The sequence below is a fragment of the Sturnira hondurensis genome, unplaced genomic scaffold (assembly GCF_014824575.4).
Source record: "Sturnira hondurensis isolate 20B ecotype Veracruz unplaced genomic scaffold, ASM1482457v3 Scaffold0019006, whole genome shotgun sequence".
NCBI classification, from domain to species: Eukaryota; Metazoa; Chordata; class Mammalia; order Chiroptera; family Phyllostomidae; genus Sturnira; species Sturnira hondurensis.
This window is the reverse complement of record NW_028091637.1, coordinates 9619751-9643455: the sequence shown is the minus strand read 5'-3', so window position 1 is coordinate 9643455 and position 23705 is coordinate 9619751. Positions and strand designations below refer to the sequence as shown.

The 23705-nt window shown below is 45.3% G+C and overlaps 1 long non-coding RNA gene and 1 pseudogene across 1 annotated transcript; both read right to left on the bottom strand.

Moving 5' to 3' along the window:
• Positions 1–1470: 1470 nt before the first annotated feature.
• On the bottom strand, positions 1471–2737 carry LOC119004054 (mitochondrial fission regulator 2-like; annotated as a pseudogene).
• Positions 2738–5607: 2870 nt separating this feature from the next.
• Positions 5608–23050, bottom strand: LOC119004079 (uncharacterized). The gene is made up of 4 exons (XR_005070108.1): positions 22795–23050; positions 11969–12112; positions 8726–8860; positions 5608–6212 (listed from the first exon to the last, which is right to left on the bottom strand). It is a non-coding gene; the product is annotated as an uncharacterized LOC119004079 (long non-coding RNA).
• Between the last annotated feature and the right edge of the window lie 655 nt (positions 23051–23705).

The window sequence follows — 23705 nt, the reverse complement described above, 5'->3', positions numbered from 1 at the left end:
CCAATTTTAATTCTCTGGGATATGTCCGCAGAAGTCAGATTCCTGGATCACACAGTGGTTCTATTTTTAACTTTTTGAGAAATCTTCATACTATTTAGCACGATGGCTGTAAGAATGTACGTTCTCACCAACAGTACACAAGGGTTCCCTCTTCTCCACACCCTGGCCAACACTCGTTCTTTTCTGTCCTTTTGCTCACAACCATCCTATCAGCGGTAAGGGGAGCTCTCACTGGGGTTTGGATTTGCATTTCTCTAATGCTTAGCGATGCTGAGTACCTCTTCATATGCCTGTTGGCCGTTTGTATGCCTTCTTCAGAGCAGTGTCTGCTCTGAAGTCCTTTGCTTATTTGATAACTAGGTTATTTGTGCGTTTAGTACTGAGTTTTCTGAGTTCCTTATATATTTCGGACATGAACCCCTGAGCAGGTATATGGTTCGCAGACACTTTCTCCCATTACGTAGGTCGACTTTTCGCTCTGTTCACTGTATGCTGTGCCATGCAGGAGCTGTTGAGTTTCATGGAGTCCCGCTTGTTTATTTTCGCTTTTGCCGTTGCTGCTTCTGTGATCACGTCCAAGACATCATCGACAAGGCCAGTGTGAAAAAAGTTCTCCCCCTTGTTTTGTTTTCGGAGTTTTACAGTTTCAGATCTTACGTATGAGTCTTTAATCCGTTTCGAGTTTATCTTTGTGTGTGGTGCCATGGAAAAGTCCGATTTCATCCCTTTGCCTGTGTCTGCCCAGTTTTCCCAGCAGCATTTGGTCACGAGACTGTCTTTCCCCTGTTGTGTATTCCTGGCCCCTTTGTTGAGGATCCGTTTACTGTATACGAATGGGTTTATATCTGGGCTCTCCATTCTGTCCCACACACACATGTCTCTTTTGATGTCAATACCATGCTGTTTTCTTTCAAAGCGTGTATTCAGCCTTTAATAACATTAACATACATGAAAAAAATTAATATACCTAGCTATCCCCAGTAACCAGTTAATTGCTACATCCTCCAAAACCAGAGATGGGTATTTTATTAAGAGTCAAGACTGTTCATCCCTGGCCAGTGTGGCTCAGGGGGTTGGAGGGTTGCCCCATACACTGAAAGGGGGCGGGTTCGATTCCTGTTCAGGGCACACGCCCAGCTTCGGAGTCTGGTGCCCGGTCGGAGTGTGTATGAGAAGGGACTGATTGACGTTTCTCTCTCACATCCATTGTTTTTCTCCCTCTCGCCCCCTCCCTTGCCCTGTCTCTAAAATCAATAAGCATGTCTTGGGATCAGACTAAAAATATACATATTATATATATAAAAACATATATATACACACACATATATATTCTCTTATAAGGGTCAAGACCTTTCCGACCTCTGCACCGATACACCCTGGTGTGCAGACTTCACTGTATTTCATCGACAGAAGAGTGGTGAGTCGTGACAGACATGCCGGCACCTTTCTGTGCTCTTCACACCTTGGTCACCACACCTTTTGTGCCTGCCAATTCGTCCTTTAGTTCACTGTCCTTCTGATGGCAAAACCCGATGTCAAAACCTTGACGTTTCTGGACTAGAAAATGGAGAAGGCTCCCCAGACCTGTTTTCTTTCTCAAAGGAATCATCTTCTTGGAATGCAAATTTCTGCTTGAGTGCCTGGGATATTACAGCCACTGGGCCCCTGGGAACTGTGTCTCTTCCTCTTGGGTCTGCTTCCAGGTGACCGCTCAACACCTCGAAGCTTAGTCTCACTCATGTCTTTTAGGACATCCAGCATGTTCGGAACATCTTTGTTTTTCTGGTTTTTTGAATGACGGCCATAATCGGTCTTACTAGCACCTGGTACTGTTTTTTCGCTTCGGTTGCTGAATTAGCTGAGTCACAGATAGTATTATGTCCTGGCTGCACAAGAGAACGTGGAGGCTGCAGAGGAGAAAACTGAGGGGGCCGTGGGGGTGGTGGAGGAGGAGGGGCCGCAAGCACTGGGCTTGAGAATGGACCTGGTTCGACGCTCAGCTGAGCAGTCCCCGCTGATGGGCACTTGTCCCGAACCACCAGGCCTGTCAAGCCAAGTCAAAGGAGCCAGAATTTGAACTGCTTTTCAGTCCTTGCATTTCCACAATGGCAGGAACCTGAGAGCAAAGACAAATTAGTTCATCTTCAAGGGCAGCTATTTTTTAAATTGTAGCTCCACTTATAAGCTGAGAGTTTTCCATTGGTCTATTACGTCTTAGAGCCGGTACCAGTGGATCCCAAATTAATGGCAAAGGATGGAGAAATGCACTTTTTTCTTCTTCCTCATTTTTTCATATTCCATTTAGAAATCTCAGGCAACTGGCTTCTCCATCCTTTGCCACACACAAGATATCAGCGAAAGATAGAACTACAGACCCACAGTTGCCAGAGTCTACAGAGTTCAAGAGTGGAATCAACTCAAAATCAGGCCTGTGGCAAGGTTCGAAAGGAAGAATTTTCCCAGTCGTACGATCAGTACTCTGAGCTGGTCCATAGCCTTTATTTCCCCAAATCTGCAAAACCTTCCTCTGAAGCTGAGCTTCCCAGCAACACTGCCTTGGAATCCTCAGCCAGTGGAGGGCAACACACGCTCGTCCCGTTTCAGGAATGATCAGACCCGTGTCCACCTGCGTGCCTCAGTTGGAAGGACACAGTGGTAACAGACTGGGGTCTGGGCCCTGGAGCCACTTGCACAGCCAGGATAACACCACCCAAGGCACAGCCACTTGCTCACCCATCCTGCACAACCTGCCGATCTCCTAATACCATACTGTTTTAATTTCTGTAGTTTCACAATATATTTTGAAACCAGAAAGTGTGACGCCTGCAGGCTTGTTCCTTATTTTCAATATTGCTTTACTTTCTGGATCTTTGGGTGTTCCAAATGAATTTTGGGATAATTTTTTTCTCTTTCTATAAAAATATCATTAGGATTTTGTTGGGATTAGCACTGAATCTCTAGATCACTTTGGAAAGTATGGGCATTTTAACAGTACCGAGTCTTCCAAACCATGAGCATGGAATTTCTTTCCATATATTTGTGTTTTTAAAATTTTTTTCATCAGCCCTGGCTGGTATAGCTCAGTGGATTGAACATGGGCCTGTGAAGCAAAGGGTCACTGGTTCGATTCCCAGTCAGGGCACATGCCTGGGTTGCGGGCCAGGTCCCCAGAGGGTACACATGAGAGGCAACCACACATTGATGTTTCTCTCCCACTCTTTCTCTTTCCCTTCCCCTCTCTCTAAAAATAAATACATAAAATTAAAACAATTTTTTTCATCAGTGTTTTGTAGTTTTCCATGTACCAATCTTTTGTCTCCTTGGTTAAGTTTATTTCTAAGTACTTAAAATGGGATTGTTTTCTAAATTTCTGTTTCGGATAGTTCATTGTTCGTATATAAAAATTCAAGTGTTCTTGTATGTTGATTTTATATCCTACCACTTTATTCAGTTCATTTATTAGTTCTAACAAGTTTGTGTGTGTGTGTGTGTGCGCATGGCATCTTTAGGATTTCCTACCTATAAGATTTTGTCATTTGTGAACAGAGATGGTTTTACTTCTTGCTTTCTGATTCGGGTGCCTTGTGTTTCTTTTTCCCTTTGCCTCACCGCTCTGACAAGCACTCCCAGGACTGTGTTGAACTGAATAGATGAGAACAGATGAGAATTGAATAGTGGGGAATCTTTGCCTTGTTCCTGATACTAAAGGAGAGGTTTCAGTTTTCCACCACTGAGTATGATGTGGACTTTTTGTACGTGGCCTTTATAATGTCTGACAAGCACATTCTTTCTATAATCAGTTTATTGGAAGGTTTTAATCATGGAAGGTGTTTCTGTGGGAGAACGAGGGCTGGGCCTTCCTATTCCACTGTCTTACCAACCCGACTCCTCTCCTTTTTCTTAGAAGGACACCAGTCCTGTTGGAGGAAGGCCTCACCCTTAGCGCCTCACGTAACTTTGGTTACCTCCTTAGATGCCTTATCTCCAAATACTGGGTTGGTCAGAAAGTCCATATGTTTTTTCTGTATAAGAAAAGACGTTTTTCATTTTCACCAATAAGTTTATTGATTTGGATACTTTGAGTATGTTGGTTATCTCCCACTATTGGCTTCTACTGGGTAGGGACCAAGGATGCTGCTAAACATCTTCCAATGCATACGACAACCCTATGGCAAATAATTATTTGGCCAAAATGGCAATAGTATCAAAACAACTTTGCAAACCACTTTTGATACATTCGATCAGTTATAGCACCTTCTCCATACACTGCACAAATCTTTTTTTTTGCATATCAGTTGTGCTTTTGCCTTTCTTGAAATAATAAAGCATGATATGCCAAAAATGTTGTGTATTTTCTTCCATCTTCAGTATTAAAATGGCCACAGAAAAATGTACCAATTTTGACAAGTTTTTTTTAGATGCATGCTGATATGACAGCTGCCACAATACAACCAACAAAATTGTTTTGAATGAAGTTTAAGACAACCAAGCACTACTAGAGCCATTGTATGGGGGGAAAAAAGCTAAATGAACTTTTTGGCCAACCCAATACAGTCAGATTGGGGATTAGGATTTCAATATATGAATTTGGAGGGCAGCAGACACAATTCAGTTAATAGAAAATCCATTTGGTTTTTAATCCTCAAGGTAATAGAGTATTCTCTATAAATACTTGAAGAAACAAGTTGATTGACAGGTGCAGTCATGGATCTTGTGTCCAAGCACCCAGAATTACCTAATGTGAGAGCCAGAAGGGGCTTAGAAGTCATGGTTGAGTGCCTTCATTTTTCAGTTGGTGAAACTTGGAACTAGGATGGGGAAGCGACTTGCGCGAAGGTCACACAGCTGAGACTAACCGGCATCCATACTGGAACCCAGAGGTCCTCGTGCGGTTCGGGGTTCACATGGTTGCCACGCACCTGGCTATTTCTAGTCTGACTTTACGTATCGGCAATACCATCCCTGCTACTCACCACCTTGAATTTCATCAGTGCATTCATTTACACCAGGCAGATTGCAGCTTGGCTCATGCCAGGCACTTCACTTGAAAATGCATTATCTCATTTGGTCCTCCCTGCAGTCTTCGGAGGGAGAACACAGCATTTCTTCATTTTACAGATAAGGAAGTCTGAGCAAGTCACTTGCTCAAGTCCCTCCCCCTAGTAAGCGACACAGCCTGAGGTGGACTTAAAGGTTTATGTGCTTATTAATTGAACGGCTCCTGTGCTCCCTCGCTTGGAAAGCGCACGCGTCAGCCTCTCCCTCCATTCCCATTCTGACTCATTACTGCAGGCTCAACAACAGGTGGCCGAAGAGGACGACCACACAGCTTCGAGGAGTGTCGGAACAGGCTTTTGTTCTGCTTGATCTTCGTTCTGCGTCTCACGCGATAAAACGGTTGCTGGGGAGAGCAAAGAATCCGGCACAGCAGGGCCAGGGCACCGTAGGCAGGTGGGCCAGAGAATGTTTCATAGCAAACACACCTTACAGTGATTGTAAAAATAACCCATCCATGGGTTTTTAAAAAAAGTCTAAGCAATATAGGAAAGTATAAAGGAAGAGTCCGTTTTCACATCCTCCTGACCCATTCCCAGTTGCATTCTCCAGGGGTGATTACTGCTATTTTTGTGTGTGCATTCAGGAATATATTTTAAGCACATGTGCACACATGTATCATATGTGTAAACTAGGGTAGGATAATAGTATATTTATTGTCCTGCAATGTACTTCTAATCTCTTCACAGTATGTCTTTGTCATGTTTCCATGTTAATAATGTAGTCTCATTTCACTCATTATTTTTAATGATGGCAATATATTTCATTGTAGAAATCTACCACGATTTATTTAATTATTTCCATAGTAGGCTGAATAATGGCCCCCTAAATGTCCACGTTTTAATCTCGGAAACCCGTAAATGTTACCCAGTTTGAAAAACAGTCCTTGCAGATGTGAGAAAGGTATGGATCTTGAGATGGGGAGATTATCCAGGGTGAGCTGAGTGGAGATCTGAGATGCTCAGAGGACAAGGCGATGGGGAGACCGAGGCGGAGACTGGAGTGTTGTGGACACAAGTCAAGGGCTGTCCGCAGCCATCAGCAGCTGGAAGAGGCCAAGGACACATTGGATTCGAGAGCCTCCAGAGGAAGTGAGGTCCAGCCGACACTTCGATTTCGGACCAGTGACATTGACCGCGCACCTCTGGCTTTCAGACCTGTGAAAGAAGAAGCTCGTGTTCCGTTTGTGGTGATTTGTTACAGCGGTCACAGGAAATGACTCTAACTCCCTGACTGATGGGCACTTAAGGGGCTTCCCCCATTATAATCGAGGGCTATAATAAACAGCCTATTCGTGTGGCTTTCCCTGCTGGGACAACTGTATTTGTGGGTCAAAGTCTAAGAAGTGGTATATCAGAGGCAGGGGATGTAGACACATAAAACAAAGGTTTGGTCAGGCCTGATGAGACTATTTTGTGCTTCCCAAATGGACTACATGACAAAATGCGTGCCTTTGAGTTTATAGCCTTAAATATGTTTATCATAAAGCAAGATAAGGAAGTGATAAATAAAAAGACAAAAGTCAGTGAAATAGAGCATAACAACACATCCAAAACGTATTTTAGCATAACCAATGTTTCACCAATACAATGAACTAAATAGGCAAATCTCTGTCTAGAAAGATTGAGCAAGAGAAAGCATGCAAGTGAACAAAGACAAAGTCAAAGGCAGGAAATCCAGTGCACTAGAGATTTAAGCACCATAAAAGAATGTAAAAGTATTTTATAATAAAAATATAAAAAGCAGAAATTGACTTGAGGAGAAATAGGAAGTGTGGACATATTAGCATCTTGTGAAAAGCATCTCAAAGGTCTCTCTAAAAATCACAGGCCAGGTGGCTTTAGAAATGTAGTCTCTTAATCTCTCAGGGAATATGTAATCCTTCCTTCGAACAAGTCGACCTAGAGAATAGAAGAAGAACACAACATGCTTGACACATTTCCAAGGCGAGTATACGCTGAATTCGGAATCTGTGTAAGGACAGTAGCGGAGAAGACGTTTCTAGGTCCAGGTAGATATCGTGGTGTAGTTATTAGTGATATTCACCCAGTAGGTCCAGTGCTCGCCCAGCTCTCGGAAAGTGTAGTAGAATCACATCTATTAGTAGAACCACTTGAGAGCAGGTGGACCTCATAAATTTCCAACAGTGATTTATGAGCTTCCGGGCTGGTGCATTTAATGGCTGGTCTGCAACCCTCTGGTTTCTCTTTGCCTTTGTCATGGCAACAGCAATGTGTGGGGTGGTACTTGCTCTGTCAGCCTGGGTCTCTGAATGGCTGTAATGAGTGGAGTCACATCCCTTTTGACCTATGATAGGTGGCATGTGCAAGAAGTAAACTTTCGCTATTTTAAGCCACTGTGATTTGGGGGTTGTTTATCATTGCAGCATAATATAGTCCAGCTTGGCCAGGACAGTGAATACTAACTGTCCATTCCAACATTCTTCCAGTGTGCCCACCCGTACTGCACAACCTGGACAATAAATACAACCCTTGTTGGCCTCCTTTGCAGCAAGAGTTCTTGATGTGATAAAGTTCCACCATTACTTGCACTTGAATGAAATTGAAAAGTGCAAAGGGTGGAGCGGGCCATCTTCCTAGGGCCCTTGTGGTTGCTTTGCCTAACATGGTCATGGACACATTCCCAGTACAGTATTGTGGAGTCTGGTCACTAGGAAACCTTTAGCTTAGGTTCCGTTTTCTAGGGAAGCAGGGCTGAGACACTATGGGAGAAGGGAAAGATGGATTATGGTCAACAACTCAGAGTCTTGATATCCAAGGCCCACAGAAAGCATCTAACTCTGAGAACTTCTGCTGTAAGGTCAGGAATGAGGCAAAGATGCCCAATATCCCCACTACGGTTCCACACAATACTGCTGGCTCTAGCCGATGTGAAAAGACATAGGAAAGAATTAAAATGTAAAAAGGTGATAGGGGAAGAGTTAAAATTGTCATTATCTGCAAATAATATGCCAAACTGTATAGAACACCCAAAACGATCAACAAACAATTAAAATTTGTAAGAGTTTTGCAAGATCTTCAGAAAAAGGACTCAGTACTCAGTAGCATTCATTCCTGGCAGCAACAAGAAACAGCTGAAAGATATAGTAGAAAACATGACACCTTTGATAAGGGAAAATAATTGTGAAGTGTCCAGAAAGTAAGGTTTCAACGAGATAATCAAAACGTCTTTGGAGAAAACCTTAAAACTTTAAAAAATGCAATAGAAAGTGATCTGAATTATGAAGAGACAGCCTACCACCAAGAACTGGTTGTTACAACATTATCGTGATGCTAATGTCCTTCCATTTGTCCATACAATCTGTGTAACCCAAGAAATACTCCGGTTGGATTTTTATGTAGAGACCCTACCATCGTCCTTGAAACTGTCTAAGGAAGGATGCGGTCCATAATGGGGAAGGCCACTTTGGAAGAGAGAGACCAGAAAGAACTCAGAAACCAAAAAGAAAGACTCATCTTGCCAGGAGGGACCACATGCCACTCAGCCACAGCAACCAAGTGTGGTAATTGTGGATAAACGGACCAGCCAGTGGGTCAGAGACAAACCTCTGTGCACAGGAAAACTCGACGATGGTAAAACCGGCACCACAAATCGGCGGAGAAAGGAAACAGCGCCTCACTATTGGAGAAAAACGAAATTGGGTCGTTACCTCACTCTTCGTATGAAGGGGAACTACAGATGGACTACGGCTCTGTGGAGAGATAAAACTATAAAGTTCAAAGAAGAAAATGTCGAAGAGTATCTTGGTGATGCGAATGGGGCTGAAGAGTTTCTTAAACAAGACCTAGAAGACACAAACCACAAGGTAAAAAAGTTAATGGATGACATTATATTGAAACTAAGAATGTATTTTAAATACGATACAAGCGGCAAAGTTGACAATCTCACAGACAGGGAGAGTCTTGTATTAACAAGTGATGCAGAAATAATATCTAGATTATGGATGGATGTGCAAAGGGTATTCATAGGGGATATCTGAATGGCTGCTATTGCTTAACTTTGTTACCTGATCGAGAAATGCAAAATAAAACGAGATACCACTTTACAGCCACCAAGTCGTCAGGCGTTAGAGTGGAGAGTCAGGCGATCCCGAACGTGGGTCTCTGCAGAGCAGTGTGCCCCTGTGTGGGGATGTTGCTGATAGTTCGCAAGCCATCGGTGCCCCCCTCAGTGGTAAATGCTCCAGAGAACCTTGCTCACAGTGCATGAATAGACAGGTCCACGGGTGTTTAAAATATTAGCATTCACGTGGTGGTGGGGCAGTTGGAGGCAACCAGGCTTGTATCAATAAGGGAATGGAGTAAGAACCGCGGAAGAGATACAACCTATGGGATCCTTTCCAGCAGTTTGGTGCTGCGAACTAAATATGCACGTGCATTGTGGGTAGATCTCAAAACCTGAGTGCTGACTGAGAGAAGCAGATTAACAGCTATGGCATGATGACTTCTGTGTGCTTTTACAAGGACACCAACATATATGCAAGGGTACTTGTCATCACAGCGGTGCCTGTGAGGAAGGGAGGCATAGGGAGTGGGAACTGAATGGGAAAAAACAAAATAAAGCAGGAGATTCACAATACTATGAACCGAGGAACAAAATTAACCCCATTTTCCACGCCAAATTTTTAAAATATTTATTTATTCTTACAGAGCGGACAGGAGGGAGAAAGAGAGGGAGAGAAACATCAGTGTGTGGTTGTCTCTCTCTCACACACCCTCAGCTGGGGACCTGGCCTGCAATGGGGGCATGTGCTCTGACTGGGAATTGAACTGGCGACCCTTTGGTTTGCAGGCCCGTGCTCAATCCACTGACCCACACCAGCCAGGGCCCCACCAAATTTTTTAAATTCCAGCTATCATTCTTTTGTCCACAACATGCTCTGCATCGTTCTAGGGACTTCAACACACACTTTTCATCAGTTGTTCGTGTATCTGTTGATTTGCGAGTCTATGAGGGTCTTGCAGTCCGCACCCATGTTTTCTTCCCCATTGCTCTCTTGGTCTCTGGCACAGAGCAGGTGATAAAGAGTTCTGCTGAATGAAAACGCAGAACTTTCTGGAAACCAGTTTGTACATTCCTCAAAAGCTTAGAAAGAAGAACCAAAGAATTGGTTCTCTGGGAACAAGATTTTCTAGTTTTCCTGCTGTATGGTTTCAAGGCTCGGGGTTGAAAAGCAAGTGCTGTCTTTAACCCTTGTTTTCGGCGTTCCCTTGCAGGCTCCTTGCCTCCTCCTCTCCATCCCCAGTGCTCCCCATGTCCTGTCTGGGCAAGAATGTCAGCTGACCACGGGTTATTGCACAGCCCTTCCTGGTCTTATAGGGAGAGCGCAGGGCAACAATCCAGCGAAAGTGGGACAGTCAAATGTGACACCCTTTGCATGAGGCCCTGGGCGAGTCCACGCGGCCCTCGGGATAAAGCCCCTAGAGGACATTCAAGTCCTTCCAGATCTGCTCAGCCGGCCAGCCTGGGCACTGGCCGGTCACTTGCAGCAGTATGATCTCCTTTATAAGGGGTGCAACCATAGTCACTCTTGTTAGTTTTTTAAATTCAATAACAAGTCATTCATTCATTCATTCATTCATTCAATTTTTATTAAATTTATGGGAGTGACATTGGTTAAAAAATCTTACAGGTTTCAAGCGCCCAGTTCTACAGCACATCATCTGCACACTGTGTGGTGTGTTTGCCACCCCGAGTCAAGTCTCCTTCCGTCACCATTTATCCCCCTCTATCCTCCTCTACCTACCCCCCACCTCCCTCTCCCTCCTATAATCTCCATGCTGTTGTCTATGTCTGTGAGGTTTTAGTTTTGGTTTTGATTAATGTGAGCTTTTCCACCTAGTCCCTCCACTCCCGTTCTCCCTTCTGACAGTTGTCAGTCTGTTCTCTGTGTGTATGAATCTGTTTCTATTTCATGTTAAATAGAACAGTTAAAATTAAAACCAAGTAAGGAAGCAATGTAAATGCTTTCCTGTGCCTGTGCCCTGAGGTGGCAGTGGGTGGCGGACACCAGGTCCACAGCCTGGGGTCCTTGGGTCTGCCCCGCCCTGCTCTGCTGTGAGTAAACAACTCTTTTTATCTCACTTTCCCCTCAGCTATCTCGCAGAGAACGGCCACCAGGCCAGGGTGCACGGGCCAGGAAGCTCTCTCAGCATCGTCCCCTGTGCTAGGAGTGTCCACTCGGTCCCTCCAGGTGCACTGTGTTCCCTGCTCTGTGCCCTGGGAAGCTGGCGTCTGTGGATCCACAGGCTTCCCAGCCCTTCGTTTCGGATGGGGTTCGGCCAGGGAAGAATGGGCAGGGGGAGCATCTTCTTCCAACAGGCCGTCTGTTCCCTTCCAGGTCCCAGAATGATACAGCCCATTGCCGAATCCCATTCTCTCCCTGGAGGCCACTCCATTTCTTTGTGACAATTTTATCTCTGTGGTTTCATTGTCCTTTCCTGCAACTCAGCACTGGTTGAAAGCCAGCCTGGTTCTTCTGAATGTTTTCAGGAAATAGGATAGGGTGGTTCAGGGCAAAGCCTACAAAATGTTTCCACTTTCTCTGCGAGGTTCAGCTTGGCTAACCAGGTGCCTGGGGACCCGTGGGATTCTCCTTGGCGTGCCCCACACAGGGCTACTTGCCTTTCATTTGTATGCACATACAAAGACCGTTCAAAGAACTCTTCCCTGAGCAAGGAACACACGCTTCAGGGTGACCCCTGTTTTCTACCCTTAGATGTAGGCGTCAGGGCTAAAATTTAATTAACTGTGTTATTTGGTTCTCCCCCAGCTTTCTAGACATTCCTGATTTGCCTTCACAAACCCTTCTATATCCTGCGATTTGCCAACCTCTGCCTCAATCTTCCGCCTTTTGCCCATGTCCTTGCTGGGATGTAACCCTCTTCCTTACCCTCGTTTGGTCGACTTCTGCCTGTTGCAGCTAGGAGGTTGGCCTCCTGCAAGGCAGTGTTCCTTAACCCAAGTCCGGGTGAAGTCCCCTACTGCAGCTGGCACCTTCCCATGGTGCTGTACCGACCGGGTTGCCTGTCACCTGCTTTGAGACATGAGGAAGTAAAAATTAGCTTGGACTTTAAATATCTGCCTGGCCATTCATCAGGTTGAAATAAAAGACACTCAAAATCAGCTCCAAAGTTAACAGTAAATAATACCTCTCCCAAGGACATTCTAACTGTAGATGTCACACAGACCCCCTTCTTGGAGTGAGTCCTGCTTTCTTACTCATTGAGAAACGTTTCCTCCAAGATCATAGACTATCAGAAACGTCGTGGTTTGAAATTGTAAGGACAAAACAGCTACCACAAAGAAGGAAGTGATAATTATGTGACCTGATAGAGGTGTTAGCTAAAGCTACGGTAGTAATTATATTGCAATATATACACGTATCAAATCAACACATCCTACACCTTAAACTTACATGATGTTTTAAGTCAAGTGTATCTCAGTTTTTTAAAAAGTGCAACATCCCACTCTTGCCTAGCAGGTCTAAGTCACTGACATAGAGAAGCAGGTACAGAGCTTCTGGCCACCATAGTCCACAGCGATCATAACTTTATTGCTCCTGAGGAAACGGGTCCCCGGGTCCAGTTCATAGTCCAGGACTTACGATGATACCTTCACACAAAGCCCTGCTTTGCTTTGGGCCTGTCAAAATACTTCCTCACTTGCATTAGACCTGAACTCCATCTCTCCCCTCAGTTCGGTAACTCTTTATTTGGCGAGATGCCCTGTGGCCCCTTTGGGTGCAGTTCCTATGCAATATGTTAATGAACCTGACTTTGCCAGAGGGAGGTTTATTCGTGGCAGTAGCAGGCTGATTAAGTCTGGACAAAAATACACCATGGCACAAGGTACAAAAGTTAAAAGCCGTACCTGTTAATTGGGCGAGTGAGTAAGTGACTGATGCATTCCCCTAACAGACTAGTATGAGTGAGGGAGTGTACCCAGGCCCTGGCCAGCTCTGATGGTCTCGGTCAGGATTTTGTAGTCACAGCTGTTTCTGAATCCTGACCTGAGCAAAACAGGTTTCTTCTGTGAACCTCAATTTTCTCATCTCTGAAATGAAGGCGATATTTTATTGAGTAACATCGTCTCTTTCGCACAGAGTTTTTGTAATGGTCAGAAAAGCTATTCCAAGAACCGGAAATGGACAAGAGATTTCCGGGCGCCCTTTCAGGGAAGGGCCATTGTCAAGGGGGCCTCCGGGGTATCTGACTCCACAGCGACAGGCACATTTGCCTGACTTGTTGTTGACTAGGCTCCTTTCCCCTCCTTTTTAAAACAACTCTGTAAGGATAGAAATTAAGTGGAGAATACTAATGGTGAGATTTCCTCTTCATAGCAATGCCCCTTCATTTTTGCTGGTAGAGAATATAGATCCGTTTAATTCCCATTCTTACTAGAAGCCATTTGACCTCCCAGGGATGTCATCCCTGCTGACGAGTGGCATAAAACCTTTAACTTGTGTTCATTGCACATTTGCGCCCGAGTCCGGATTTGGCCTTTTGAAATTCTCACCTAGCATAGTGGAGAGCGATCATAGATGGAAGAGGCTTACTCTGCCAGAGACCCCCCCGCCCCGCCCCCCCGTAGCAGCTGTGAGGACTACTTCATGGGTGGACTGCACCAGTAGGCGGAAGACACCGACAGATCAGCCAGGGCACAAGGGTCGATACAGAGCCTGGCCTCACAGACGAAGGCTTGAAGGAGAAGCAGTTCCCCTGGGACATGTCTCGGCTGACCGGATAAGCTTGCCCCCGCCCTGGAACAATGGTGGGGTGGCGGTGGGCATGCCGTGTTGCACAGCCAGCCTTCAGGAAGAGCAGCCGTGTCCCTGGACCCAAGGACATCTTGATTCAAGGACTCCAACACCAGCAAGATGGCGGCTCGGCCTCTCTCCAGTCCGCCCATTTGTTGGGTTAGTTCTGCATTGCCGTACCCTGGCCTCATCCATACAGCCAGGAACATGGCTCCGGAACCTTCCTCCCCAAGACTGCTGCCAGGAGAGAAGGGCAGTCTCTTCTCAATTCCAGTCCCCAAGACATCGAGGAAAGAGTCTCAGTGGTTTGGGAAACTGTCCCTCTCGGAATGTGCAGCGGAGGCCATGGAAGAAAAAGGTGTTTCTCATGTGAGCCATGTGGCTGGAGACAGGTGGGAGCAGTCCCGGGAAGAAGAGGGAGAGTGCTAAGCAGAGAAGGCAGACGTTCCTTCCACCTCCTTGGAAGCTGAAGTGTAACCCACATGGAACCAGTCAGATGGCATTGTCGGGGCCCAGCTGACCGTGGTGAACCGGAGGGCGGTCAAGGGTAGGTGCTGACACAGCACACTAAGAAGAGGGTGCCGTGGTTTCGCACAGAAGGTGGATGAATACCTGTGCGCTAGGTAAACAGTGGGCTCATACAGCTGGATGTATGGATTATCCTTTACACGTGAGCCAGCGTGCTAGCCTTCTGTGAGATTCCGTTAGCTCTCACAGACGCCCACTGGCAAGAAACAGAGATCTTCACTTTGCACTCAGTTTCAGATAAGGAAACTGAGGCCCAGAGAGGTCCTATGGCTCTGCAGTAGCAGAACCGATTGGAAACAGTTTGACCCTACATACTACTTGAAATGGCCCTTTGGCTTTCTAAGCACATATAATATAAGCCTGGACATGACCCCTACTTTAATTTGCTTTCCTTCCCTCTAGTGCCAGCCCGTCTGAGCAGAATGACTGCGACACAGTGAGAGTATGTGCGAGGAGAGGAAGGCTGGCACCTGCACCAGACCCAGGAAAACGAGCACTCACTTAATAGGGACAGGAAGAAAGCCCTAAATAGAACAAACCGGTGTGATGGAGGAAAGGGACACGCAGGCTGAAATTTCTCACGCTGAGATAACCTCCCCCACAAAGATCATCATGACACCATAAGACTCAGACTTTTAGAAATAGCCAGGACCACAGCACAAGCTATTTGAGATCTTGAGCACTTTGGCACGGACCTAAGGTGAGGGAGTTCAGTGACCTTCATTATGCCCTGACTTCAGGCCCAGCTTCTGGCAATAGTAAAGACACACGGAATCAGCTTGGAGAGTTCTATTATAGACCAGGGGCTCTGTAGGTCTACTTTGCCCAGCAAGGGGGGTGTGTCCTGGAAAAGGCGACGCTGTCAGCTAGGGATCCTGTTCTTGACACCCAGGCAGAGTTGAGACAGCCATATTTTTTAAACCCCAAAGAAAAACATATGAATGGCTTTTGGTTTTTAAAATGATTTTTTGATATCTTATTTTAAAAAATATCCTAAAACATACAAACTGGGACTCAAACCAATGATTTGGAACAGAAGGAAGACATAAACATTCAGAAGAGAAATGAAGAAACAAGAATTAAAAAAAAATGAGGAGAGGCTTATGAACCTCTGGGACAACTTTAAACGTTTCAACATTCAAATCATAGGGGTGCCAGAAGGAGAAGAGGAAGAGTGTACCAGGGTGCAGCCAGGCCCCGCCCCCCACCCCCTGCAAAAGAGGGATTTGTAATGGGGTCCAGAACTTGGGGTGTCCAGGAAATATTAAAAATATATAGTGTGTCCTCACCCCCACAAGGCTGAACTGGGGGAAGGGATACTCAGATCAGGGCCATTGAGTTATTCTGCATGTCAGTGGTTTTGCACGTAACCTCAAGAATGGTCATTTAACGTACAGTATAAATTTTGACTGGTTTCATAGGTCTGAAGTAGCTGTGGCCAAGCCTTGAGCCAGGGAGAAGGGAGTGACTTCCACCAAGGATGTAACTGGGAGGCACTGCCCTCTGGTTACAGCACCTGCATGAGAGCTTGGAGATGATTGGCTCCACGCCACAGGGCCACGCCTGCCTGGACTTACTATGGCAGCCCAGAAAAGCTGGGAAAAATATGGGAATGCTGGCAGGTGTAGCCGATTGTGGGAGGAGCTGGAGAAGGGGATGCAGAGGAAGATTGGTGCCGGGATTTAAACCCGGGCAGGGCAGCCAGGTGGCTTGGAACCATGCGGCTTTGGGGCTCCCTCTGCCGCACAGTTCAGGGAGCTAGAAGGCAAGGTGTAGCAGTGATGCAGAGCTCTCTCTCTCAGCAGTTTGGAAGAATGCAGGAGAGATGTTATGCGAAGGAAAGGGGTGAAAGGACTCTTGCTGAGGGGCCAGGAGAAGGTGCCATGTGGGTTTGAATTAAGAACTGGAGATTTCGAAGGTGACACAGCTGATGGTGCTGGGGACCACAGGAGGCCTGCCAGCTGAGCACGGACTACTGGGAAGAACTGGAGGCTACCTGAGCCACGGACTTCTGTTTCTTTTCCTGAGATACGGTGCCCCAGACTAGGCAAAGGGTGGGAAAGATTGTGTGTGTTTGTAAGTGTTTTAAGGGACTTTGGGATTTTAATGAAGACATTAAGTCATTACTCTAAGTCTATATAACTTTTGAATAAATAATTCCTTTTCTTTTCACCAATCTCTGGCACTGAGAGCTACAATTCCCTGGAGGCGGGCAAGGCAAACCTAGTACAGGGGAGTCTGGGGGAAGGGGGCTCCATTTGGTAATAGTATATTGTCCCCCCCACACACACAACCATGGATCCATTCTGTAATAAGAGCAAGAAATTGAAAACTTATGTGAAAACATAATGAAAGAAAAATTCCCCAATCTGGTGAAGGAAATAGATTTCCAGGTAGTTCCAGGAAGCTCAGAGAGTCCCAAAGAAGTTTGACCCAAGGAAGCACACATCAAGGCATATTATAATTACATTACCCAAGATTAAAGAGAAGGAGAGAATCTTAAAAGCAGCAAGAGAAAAGGAGAGAGTTACCTACAAAGGAGTTCCCATAAGACTATCAGCAGATTTCTCAAAAGAAACCTTGAAGGCAAGAAGGAGCTAGAAAAAGTATTCAAAGTCATGAAAGGCAAGGACCTACATCCAAGATTGCTCTATCCAGCAAAGCTTTCATTTAGAATGGAAGGGCAGATAAAGTACTTCTCAGATAAGGTCAAGTTCAAGGAGCTCATCATCACCAAGCCCTTGTTATATGAGATGTTAAAGGGACTTATCTAAGAAAATGAAGATCAAAACTGGGAAGATCACAAACTAAAAACTATCAGCAACTGAACCTAGAAAACAAAAACAATTGCAAACTAAGCAAACAATTACAACAGGAACAGAATCACAGAAATGGAGATCCCCTGGAGGGTTCTTAGTGGGGAGGGGGAGGGGAGAGAATGGGGGGGAAAGTACAAGGAAAAAGAAGCATAAATGATAGTCACAAAATATACAGGGGGATATTAAGAATAGTATAGAAAATGGAGAAGCCAAAGAACTTCTATGTTCGACCCATGGACTTGACCTAAGGTGGGGGGGGATGCTGGTGGGAGGGGGTGCAGGGTGAAGGGGAAAAAAGGGCAGATAAAAATGGGACAACTGTAATAGCATAATAAATAAAATATGCTTAAAAACCAAAAATAAAGTATCCTAAAACATAAATAGATAATCTCATTTATTGAAAAGAAAGAACTCTGGTCAGGGGTGGTTGGGGGGTCGTGGAGGGATTGGGGAAAAGGAAATAGGACGCACGGACACAGACAACAGTGTGGGGGTTGTGGAGTGGGGAGGGGGTGTAGGAGGGATAAATGGTAATGGAAAAATACAATAAAATGTGAAAAAAAGAAGAGAGAGAAAAAAGTCTGGGCCATCTTATCACCATTGAATTGGGGGAACCCAGTGGGGGAGGGGCTGGTGAGACAGGGAAGGTGATAACAGGTGCCACACCCCAGGTGGCCACTGCGGGAGGAGGGGGGGCAGTGTAGCTTGTCCCCAGAGGAGCCCAGAGGGAGACAGTTGGTCCAGGCTGTCAGTCCCAGAGCAGTGGTGACAGCGGAACAGAGCTAAGTGAAACTAAAATTCGGGGCCCCCTGCAGGAGGTTGCCATCACTCCCCATGTGGCTGACTGGAATGTGCCAATCACGTCCCTCCTCTTTCCTCTTTTATGCATCTTCCTCCACCATGCATTCTCTCATGAATGCGAATTAGCTAAGTAGGTGTTCAAGGATCCAATTACATCACAGTGTGACTGACTATGCAAATAACTGTGCTCATTTGGAAAAATAAATTTTATTTATCTGAGATAGTTGAAAAGGAACTGAGATGGCTAGAAGCTCTCCATTAGTTTACCATTGCCGAGGAGGAAAACCTCAGTAAGGCTAGAAAAACCAGTAGAGGTGGTCCAAGGGGACCCATCAGGAGTAGGAGGCTAGAGTCGAACCAAGAAGGGGTGACGTTCACTATACTAACACTACCGGCTGGGAACCACCGGGAAAGGACAGCTACGGGACTGGAAATTCGGATTATCAAAGGCCCACGCTTGCATTTATCAATCAAAATTCTTGAAAAATACCTAATAAAACGGACACATGCAGGGACCAGAATTTGCCTGTGGATTCGGCTGGTGACAGAATGAAGTGTCTCAGTCGTTGCAATCCCAAAGTAACGTAGTCCCAAAGTCCTCTTTCTAAGTTGTAAATAAACTCAATGCTTGGGGACAGCTCTCTGCTCAAACCCTGACCTAATTCCCCCTTCCTGGCAAGCACTCCATGGACTCGGCCCTCAGTGGAACACTTTGTGAGTTTTCGTTCCACATGGCGAACTCCTACTGGTGAGAAGAACTTGATGGTGAGGACATTCCTCGTGTGTTCTGTTGTATTGAGGGCGAAAAATGCCGAAGTGGAAACAAACCCAAACTCTCCCTCCCATTTTTGAATGCTTTACTGTTTATAAAGCACGGCCCCAAATATGTTCTTCGAGCCTTGCAACAGGGCTGCGTGAAGTGGGCGCTGCCAACCACATTTTCAGAGAAAAGCCCGGGGCTCCCAGAGACAGTTGGCTGCCACATGACAAGAAGGAGGCAAAGCCAAAGGCCCACTCCAGTCCCCTGGACCCCTAACGCCGCGATGCCACAGCTCTTCTGTCTCCCATCCCAAAACGCTCGGTTGGTGGAATTTGCTGGAAGCAGACTACTTGACTGGGAGAGTAAAAGAAAAAATTCTGTCTGACATCTGGCAGTGAACCAACTCTTTTCAGAAGTCTCTCTAAAACAGCAGCGATGTCCATACACGCTCACGAGGAGTCTATCAGAACTGAAAACACTGCCTCTTGATGTTGGGGTACTCATAGGGCTCTGCTCTGCACGTCAACCGGGCAGACTTTCGTAGTCGGAAATAATTTACTGTATGATGCCTGCTAGGAAACTCCAGCATGCGATCATCCTAAATTTGCTTGTCAGAAAGTAAACAGTTCAGCTGTAAGAAGGGCATGGTATCTCTAAATAAAGGCACCCGCCCTTTGCATCAACATGAACCTTCACGGATTATTTCCTTTCTTCTGGCTTCTGTGCCAGTATGAGCTGGGAGCCTTGTGGGGAGCACGGTCGAAGCCCCTTTGCTTTTTTTAGTTCTCTGAGATTCGCAACCTCATTGCTATTTGGAATAGAGTTCTCACAAAAATGAGCTTTTTACCTGTCCAGAGATACTTGCGGATTTTTTTTCTCCTTGAATATAATTTAAAAAAAACCTCCTGTACTCTCTGGAGTGGAGAGTAGGATCTCTTTATTTACTGCTTTTTGGCCTTTGCTTCTGGCAGTTTTGTTTCTTCACTAGTTTCCGCCGACAGAAATCAACTTGCATGTCGGGCTTCATTCAGAAAGAAACATCCGCACACCACAGCAGCTTCTCTGGAACTCCCCTCTTTTCTCAGACCTGGGAATACACAGTTGCAGGATGGATTTCCTGAAGAGTGGTCTTTTCTCTTTTTGAACTTAGGGAAAACCAGTCCTTAGATCTGTGGATTAAAGCCTTAAAGTTCACTAATCCCCTTCTCTCCTTGGAATGTATATTAAAAAAATTCTTCGGATCATAGCACAGGTTGGCTTATATTTAAAGGAAGAGAATGGCTCATGCGTAGAGGCTGAGACACAGCCAAGTAAAATAACCCACAATGGTATCATTGTTCTCTTGCATGGGAGGGGAGAGAGAAATCAAGTCCTCCCAGCAGATTGTAGGGGGAAAAAATCCATTTAGAATTCTCAGTGAAATTTAAAAGGTTTCTTTGGACAGATGTTTTCCCCTTTAGGAACACTACATTGTTTCCCCCCTTTTTACGTCTCTGGACTGTTTTGCCTGTTTCAGTAATCTGCCCGTCTGGTTATCTGGGTTAGCTACTGAGCAGTCAGAAGAACTGTTTTGAGAAGTCCAAAGGACTGTTTTGCACACCAATTAAAAAGGCAGTACAAATGGAACGTCCTACCACAAGGCTGGGGACCCTAATGGCATCAATGACTCACTGTAGAAGTCTCCTCTTCTCTCTGGGTTTCATGTTCCTTGTCAGGAAAATGCTGAGATTGGTTCCACCCTGTTTCCAACCCCCCCCCCCCCGCCCCGGCAGCATTTGGTCAGGCAGTGAATTGGGAAGCGCACATGTCAAGGGCGGTCATTAGCAGTGGCTTGTGCTGCATGTGGTTCACTGCACTGGCTGCGTATTTCTTCGGACAGGGGCTTTCTTTGGATTCTTTTAGACCTGTGGTGTTTGTTTTCTGGCCTTCCAGGAGTCTCACCATTGTTGCAGAATAAGTGAGTATCTAGAATGGGTTCTTCCTTCAGCAGTAGCATAGCTCGCATTTTAGTACCCTTTGAATTTAAAAAGAATGTTCACATTTGGTGTCCTATTTAACCCTCAGCTGTTTACTGCACGGTACACTGAAGGTGATGTACAGAAGAGACAGGAGCGCTCCTACCTGGGAAGGTCTGAGAAATATCACCTGGGCAACCTAGAAATTTGAGCCATAAGTAAGTAAGAAGGTAGGAAGGCAGACACCCAACCATCCATTCATCTGTCTGTTTGTCTGTCCACCCATCATCCATCCATCCATGCTATCATCCGTGGAACCCATTCCCTAACATGAGGGGAACCAGGGGAAGTGACCTCCTATATCTTTTTCATCTTTTATAACATGTGTTTAAAATGTTTCTATTTAATAAAAATTCACACACATACCCCTTTTAGACTGGCGGTCAGTCTATGAATTTTGACAAGTGCATGGAGTCCTTGTAACCAACACCATAGTCAAGACACAAACAAGAGCCACCACCCCAGCCCCCTCACAAAAGATTCTCTTTGTAGTCAAGCCCTTGATCCACCCTTAACCCTTGGCAATCACCGTTTTCTGTTCCTATAATTTTTCCTCTTCCAGAATCATATACTTTGGAGTCTGGCTCCTTTCACTTAGAATAATGCAATTGAGATTCACCTGTGCTGTTGTGTAGTTCAATACTTTGTTCCCCTTTTCAAAAGGTTTTATTAATTTATTTTTAGAGGGGAAGGAAGGGAGAAAGAGAGGGAGAGAAACACCCATGTGTGGTTGCCTCTCGTGTGCCCCTCCACTGGGGACCTGGCCCAAAACCCGGGCATGTGCCCTGACTTTCCAAGCCGGCATTCAATCCACTGAGCCACACCAGCCAGGGCAGTTTGTCCCCTTTTATTGCAGAATAGTTGTCCATTATATGGGTGTATCACAGTTCTGTTTTGTTTTTCATTCATTCCCCAGTTGAGGGATATTTGGGTTGTTCCCAAGTTTTGGTGATTCTGAATACAAGAGCAATAAACATTCAATAGAGGTTTTTCCTATGAACATATATTTTCATTACATTTGGGTAAATATCGAGAAAGGGGGTAACTAGGTCATATGGAAGTGTGTGTTTAACTTCAAAAGAAACTGCCAAGGAGTTTTCAAAGTGGCTGTCCTGTTTTGCATACCCACAGCAATATGTACGAGTTTCAGTTACTCGGAGTGCTCATCCCTGTGGGATGTGTGTGTGTGTGTGTGTGTGTGTGTGTGTGTTGTCATGCTGATAGCTATGTAGTGTTAAAAAAGAAGCAACAGGCCTAAAGTGGAGTCGCTTGCACGGAGCCCCATGCCAGAAAACCAAGACTGAATACCTAACCCAATCACAGTTTCAGCCTCCCCCAGGAATGCAATTTTAACTGGTCAGTCTGGAATTTCCTGTTCAGCAGCAGTGAGGTAATCCCCAAAGACCCCTTCCACCCCTCCCAGGAGGAGACCTAAGCCTGACACGATTCCCTCCCTGCCCAGACATTTCCCTTTCCCACCCCCTGTCTGCCTATAAAAACCTTCGTTTTCCTGCAGCTGGAGGGAGCACCCTTCTGTTTAGTCTTTAGGTGGGAAGCTGCCTGATGTGCCAATCATTGATCAAAGCCAATGAGATCCTTAGTATTTATTCGGTTAAATTTTTGCTTTTTAACCGTAGTATTTCATTTTAGTTTTAATTGGCATTTGCCTGATGACTCACGGTGTTGAGCATCTCCTTGTGTGCTCATCCGCCATCTGTATGTCTTATCTAGTGAAGCGATTGTTTAAATCTGGCCCTATTTCAAAAGCGATGCTGTGGATATTCTTTTTTCTGCATTTTGAGAGTTCTTCACATGTTCTGGAGACAAGCCCCGTGTCAGATTTGCACAGATTTTCCCCAGTGTGTGGTGTGCCTTTTCATTCTCTTGCTTGTGTCTGTGCAGAGAAGAAGTTTCTAATTTTGACAGTCTAATTTTTCAATGGATTGTGCTTTTGATGTAGTCCCTAAAACTGATTTCTTCGATCCACGTTCACAAAGATTTCTTCTATCTTTTCTTTAGAAAGTTTAAGAGGTTTACCTTTTACATTTTGGTTCATGATCCATTTTGACTTCATTTTGTTTGGTTAAGGTGTGATCAAGGTTCTTCCCCCGCCCCCTCAGGTAAATGGCCAGTTCTTTCACCACCACTTATTGAAAAGACCGTCCAGGAGGGCTCAGTGTAATTCCAAGGACCCTTATAAGGGCGAGGCAGGAGAGGCAGAGTCAGACGGGGAGATGAAATGAAGAAGCTGCGGTTGGAGGGCCATCGTGGCCGGAAGAGACGGGAGCAGAGGGAAGCGGGTTTTCCCTGGAAGCTGGGCAAGGCGAGGGCCTGATTCTTTCATAGATCCTTTAGAAAAATACCTTGACTTTAGCCTGTAAGACCCATGTTCAGACTTCTGACTGCCAGAGCTGTAAGACAATAAATTTGATTTGTTCTCAAGCCACTAAGTTTGTGGTTCTATTTTTATAGCAGCAATAGAAAACCAATACAGGGAGCTCCATGGAATTGACTTCACACGTCTGTCAAAAATCAATTGGCTGTTTTATGCAGAACTGTTTCTAGACCCTCTATTCTGTTTTATTTTCCTATATGTCTATACTTCTGCCAATACTTCATGGATATATATTTTTAAACCTGTCCCGTATTCTCTTATTTTCCCTGCTTCATAGCTTCAGGGTATGAAAAGTGGGCCAATGAAGGTGAGAAGGAACCGAAGAGATAAAAGTCACAAAATGACAAGGTACAAGGTAGCTATCCATGTTAGTTATCTATGGCTGGTTCCAAACTTTGAGTCTTAAAATAATAAACATTTTCTCACAGTACCTGAGCAATCTGGAAGCCGCTTAGCTGGGTGCTTCTGGCTCAGGGCCATGAGGCTGAAGTCAAGCCGTCGGTCAGGGATGTGGCCATCTCTACGTCTGACCAGGTTATGATCTGCTTCTAAG